This window comes from Lissotriton vulgaris, chromosome 2_1, assembly GCF_964263255.1.
Source record: "Lissotriton vulgaris chromosome 2_1, aLisVul1.2, whole genome shotgun sequence".
Taxonomy (NCBI): Eukaryota; Metazoa; Chordata; class Amphibia; order Caudata; family Salamandridae; genus Lissotriton; species Lissotriton vulgaris.
The window spans coordinates 260,104,631-260,110,630 of record NC_141687.1 but is presented as its reverse complement, the minus strand read 5'-3'; positions in this window follow the sequence as shown (position 1 = coordinate 260,110,630).

Genomic DNA, 6,000 nt, shown 5'->3' with positions numbered 1-6,000 from the left:
CTTAAAGGAAATCGACTTATTTTAAATCGTTAAATGTCCTATTTGATTTGATTTTTTCTTATTTTTAAATTTAGAAGTACTTGTACGAGCTCCTTCTTGCTCATTTCACAGGTGCAGGGTCTTCATGAATCCAGAGGAAGTATCAATGTATTCAATCTGACATTGTCACCTGATCAGCCTCATCGGCCAGCCATGATCTGGGTAAGGAAGAAGTGGGGAGTGCCTCTGTTCGGCCCTTACCTGCCTCGCATCATAGGGTCTCTATTAACAGCCCGAAAAAAGGCAACAGCATCCCAAGGAAGAGGTCATCATCCATGTATAGGATGAAAGTGAACCTGCAAAAGACGAGCCAGGCACGTTTGTGTACTCACTGGACCTACGCACGTTAGTGTTGCTCAATGGAATACATAGCTTCACAAGCACCAATTTTGCAGGTGCGGGTCCCAAACTTTACTTTTCATGAGGGTCTTTTCCATGAGTCCAAGATCTATCAATAGCCAGGTTTGGCAAGCCCAGTACTTCTGCCCAGGAGTTCACATGGGGAAGAGTGTGTCATCATTGGCACAGAGGTTGCCTGGGATAGGCCTAGTTTTACTGGGCGGGGAGACTTGAGTAGGGAAAGACAGGGAAGTGTGACTCCATGACCAAAGGCTTTTCCATCAAACATCAACTAGATATTGTGCCTTTGGATGCTAACCACAGATTGTAGTTACTGTATTTATTTTATTTATAGAGTTGTATATAGCGCGGACTAGACCCGATGAGGGTATCCCAGCGCTTTACAAAAGTTACATCATCAGAAAAGTTGCACGCTAGTCACATATAAATGAGTATCTAAGAAGAGATCGTATACGTTGTTAGTTCTTGTTGAAGGTCATGAATGTGTTAGTCATTCTCTATTAGAGATCAACACGGCTCTTGGTTGATAAGTAGCTTCTAGTTGGTATCAACTTGCATCAGGGCTGGGATCAGGAGAGAGTTGTATTCATCAGAAGTAGTTTGACTTAATTTTTGAATGAGGTGGTGAAGGGGTTCATTCTGATTGCTTGGGGCAGGGCGGTTCATATCCTGGGTGCTAGGCCAGAGAAGGTGCGTGTGTAGGTTTTCTTTTTCCGAAATGTTTGTGGTTTCAATAGCAGGGTGTTGGTGCTTCTCAGAGTTCTGCTATTGCCTGCTAATTCAAGATTATTGGCTAGCTACTTTGGTGTACTGAGGTGCAGGGCTTTGTGCGTTATGCATGCAATCTTTAGCTGCACTCTTGCCTCGTAAGGAAGCCAATTCAGTTCCTTTAGATCGGGGGTGATGTGGTTGTTCTTTCTGGAGTCAGTGACAAGTCTTGCTGCCGCATTTAGTGAGGCTCTTAAAGGAGCCAGACTGGATTTCGGCAAGTCACATAAGGTTGTATTCCCATAGTCTATTATGGGTAGAACTAGAGATTGAACTGCTGTTTTTAGGTCATTGTTGAGGAAGGGTTTTAGTTTACTGAGAATGCTCATATGAAAGTTGGCTGTGCTGACATGTTCCCTCATGTTGAGATTCTTGTCTAGTGTTATGTTATGTAAATATGTTATGTTATGTTATGTTAATATTTTATTAAGCGCAAACAGCTGCCCCAGCAACGAGGCGTCCCGGCGCTGGACCATAACAGAAACCTGAAGGGAGGGGGAGGAGGGAGAGGAACTACAGGAAAATTATGTTAGGGAGAACAGAAAAGTTTTAATCGCCTTGCGAAAGGCCAACAAGTTGGTCAAGGAGCGAATGTGGGGAGGTAGAGAATTCCAAAGCTTTGCCCCTAAAACTCTGAAAGAACGGCCACCCATTCTGCTTAGCCTAGTACGAGGGACTACCACCAAGTGTTGTCCTAAGGAGCATAGGGCACGCTGGGGGGTGTAAGGCACTAGGAGTGGGCGTAGAAGCCCGGGACAGTCAGATCTAAGAATTTTAAAAGCAGTGGTGAGAGCCTTGAATTGAACACGGGCTTCAATACGTAGCCAGTGTAGCTTCTGGATGGTATTTCTGGCAGAGCATCTGCGAGGAAGGCCTACGACAGCCCTGGCTGCAGAGTTTTGTATCCGTTGCAGCCGAGCCATCTCTGCTTTGTTGATGCCTAGGAATAGAACATTGGCATAGTCCAGTCGAGCCAGAATGATAGATTGAACTATCAGTTGGCGCGTACTGGGGTCGAAAAAGCCAAGTATCGGGTGAAAGCTCCTCAGCAGGCCCACACAAGTAGCAGCCACTTTCTTGGTGTGTGTCTGGAAATTGAGGGAGGAGTCCACCCAGACACCTAGATTTTTCACCACATTTTTGGGGGAAGGGGTGGGGCCAAGTAAGGACGGCCACCAGTGCTCACTCCAGTAACAGGGATTTTTTCCCAGGAGCAGCACCTCTGTTTTTCTAGCATTCAGCTGTAGGCAGTTGTGTGACATCCAACGCGCGACTGCCTCTAAGCCATTCTTAAATTTCACAGCTGAGATCGAGGGGCCTTCAGATAGAGAAATGACCAGCTGCGTGTCGTCGGCGTACGACACCAGCGTGAGGTCCCATTCTTTCGCTACTTCAGCGAGAGGCTGGACGTAAAGATTAAAAAGGGAAGGGCTAAGCGCCGACCCTTGCGGGACTCCTTGCTCTAAGGGGTCAGACTGAGAGATAAATGGGGGGGCTGAGACCCGGAAGGATCTATCCTTCAGGAAAGAGCGAAACCACTCAAGAGCTAGGTCAGTGATCCCTATGGCCTCGAGACGTTTTAGCAGAAGGGGGTGGGAGACCGTATCAAAGGCTGCGCTGATGTCAAGTAAAATTCCCAGTGACCTTGTGATAAAGATAATGTGAGGTTTGCAACTGAGGGCTATTAGGTGTTTCATCCAGTTTACTATACCACCATGTCCTTGTGGTGGGGAGATTAGGGAAAAGTCAGTTTTGAGCGCATTGGGTTTGAGGTGTTTTTTTGTTAGCCTGATGTGGGTTTTTTGTAATGTTGTGTTGAGTAGTCGGATGTCATCCGGCGATGATATTTTTAGGTATAGTTGTGTATCATCCACGTACATATGGTAATGGATATTGAAGAGTTTCAGAATTTAAGTTAAGGGTTTCATGAATAGATTGAAGAGAGTAGGACATAAGTCAGAACATTTAGGAACTCCCAGGGTGACCGGTATGGTCAAGGATAGCGATTGGTTAATCTTGATTCTTTGAGTTTGGTTGTCTAAGAAGGAGGCAAACCACTTTAGGACATCTCCTAATAAGCCCATTCTGTGTTGAAGTAGGTCGAGGAGACGAATATGTTTGATGATATCGAAGGCTGATGAAAGTTCTAGGAGGATTAGGAGGCAGGATTAGTTTTGATCTAGCATTCTGAGTGCGTCATCAACAATGTGGGTCATGGCCATTTCCATGCTGTATTTCTGCCTGAAGCCTGATTGGAACGAGTCAATGAGTTGGAATTGGGCTATATGTTTGCTTAGTTGGGAGTGAACGCACTTCTCCATTAGTTTTGCTAGAGTAGGAATAGTGGATATTGGGCAGTAGTTATCAGGATTTGTGTGGTTGGCCGGGGTTTCTTTTTAGAATGGGGGTTACCTGCCCTTCTTTTAAGCAGCTTGGAAGAGTTCCTTGTGATAGAGATGCATTACCCATCTTTGTCCAGATGGGTATAAGGACAGTTTTGATCTAGCTGAAGATGTTGGCTGGAAGAGGATTGCAGAAGTGGTTTGACGGTTTAAGTGTTGTTATTAACTTGAAGATGTCATTTTCATCAAAGATTTTAAAAGTGTTCCAGGATGCATTGTTTTTAAGGGTAAGATCATGCTGGATAGGTGTTAGTGCCAATTGTGGCAAGTTGGGGTTAGGTGGGGGCGCCAATGAGAGTTTTTCATTTGTTGTACAGAGCTCATTTTGAATTTTTCCAAGAAGTGTGCAGCAAAAGTGTTGCAGTTGGGTTGCGGTATGGGGCGACAGAGGAGTTGTTGTGATGTTGAGTGGACTGTTGTTTAATAATTTTGAATAGTTTTCTTGGTCGATTTCTAGCATTGTTTAGTTGATCATTGAAGAAGTTAACTTTAGAGATTCTGATGTGTTTGTTGTCATTACTCCCTCTTGAGCTTAGTTGTTTAAGGTGCTCTAGTGATGGTGCGGATCTCCAGGTCCTTTTCGCTAGTCTTAGGTTGCGTCATTGATCATGTAGACTCCCATTGCACCAGGGTTTGGAGTCTTTAGAGGATGGCCTTTTTAGTTGAAAGGGTGCCACTGTGTCGTGAATGTTAGACTTCGAGTTCTTGTAGTGAGTTCTGAGTTCATGTACATCTGTCAGGACAACTGGTGGTGATAGATGATTGTTGCTGAGGAATGTTAGTTCATTACGGTTAATGTCACAAGTATTTCTTTTCCATTGTTTGGGTTTCTTAAGTAGGATTTTTTGTGTCTTCGTTGGTTCAGTGATGAAGAAAGAGATGCTGTGGTGGTCCTTCCAGTCACAAGGGATGATCGAGTAAAGTTTGATGGAGTTTGGCCTGGCAATGATTAGATCCAGTGTTGTGCCCAGGATGTGTGTTGGGCTATTGCAGAATTGGACGTTAGAGATCAGTTAGGAAGGTTTTTAGGCTGTTAACTGTGGGATCGTTATGATCATTCCTGTGCATAGTGAAGTCACAAGGAAGATCTGGGGGCAATGTTTCCCCAGGTTGGTAGAGATGATTTCCATGATTTGTTCGGTGAATGCAAGATTGTTGCCTGGAGGGTGGTAGACCAAGTGTAATTTACATTGGGGACTGTTGTTGCTCACAATGTTTATGCCTAGGTATTCACACGCGGTACAAAAGGAGGTGGTGATGGATGGAGCATCTGAACCAATCAAACACTCACACCCAGTCAACAGATCTGGGTTTATCCCATCACCATTCTTTTGCCCACTCTGCCATCCCAGTTCAGACATAGCGATATGCAATTCAGTCTGACCCTGTGCCTCATGTGAACAATCCAGCCCGAGCTGCCAACCCATGCCTTCCCTGGACGGGAAACAAGCTTTTGGTTTCTGGCATTACAGCCGTCTTCAGCCAGGCTTGCTTGAATCCAGTGGCAAAGTGGACAAGGGACTCACGTCTGAGCATACCCTGCCAACTTATGGCGAACAAAGTGGTACAAAAGGGGGTGGTAATGGACGGAACATCTGAACCAATCAAAAATTCACACCCAGTCAACAGATCTGGGTTTAATCCATCACCGTTCTTTAGCCCACTCTGCCACCCTAGTTTAGACATGGCCATATGCAAATCAGTCTGACCCTGTGCCTCATGGGAACAGTCCAGCCCGAACTGCCAAGCCATGCCTTCCCTGGACCGGAAACAAGCTTCCTAGGACCGGTTTCTGGCATTACAGCCGTCTTCAGCCAGGCTTGCTTGAATCCAGTGGCAAAGTGAGCAAGGGACTCACGTTTGAGCATACCTTGCCAACTTATGGCGAACAAAGAGGTACAAAAGGGTGTGGTGATGGACGGAGCATCTGAACCAATCAAACACTCACACCCAGTCAACAGATCTGGGTTTAATCCATCACCGTTCTTTAGCCCACTCTGCCACCCTAGTTTAGACATGGCCATATGCAAATCAGTCTGACCCTGTGCCTCATGGGAACAGTCCAGCCCGAACTAGGTGTTAGTGCCAATTGTGGCAAGTTGGGGTTAGGTGGGGGCGCCAATGAGAGTTTTTCATTTGTTGTACAGAGCTCATTTTGAATTTTTACAAGAAGTGTGCAGCAAAAGTGTTGCAGTTGGGTTGCGGTTTGGGACCCACAGAGGAGTTGTTGTGATGTTGAGTGGACTGTTGTTTAATAATTTTGAATAGTTTTCTTGGTCGATTTCTAGCATTGTTTAGTTGATAATTGAAGAAGTTAACTTTAGAGATTCTGATGTGTTTGTTGTCATTACTCACTCTTGATCTTAGTTGTTTAAGGTGCTCCAGTGATGGTGCGGATCTCCAGGTCCTTTTCGCTAGTCTTAGGTTGCGT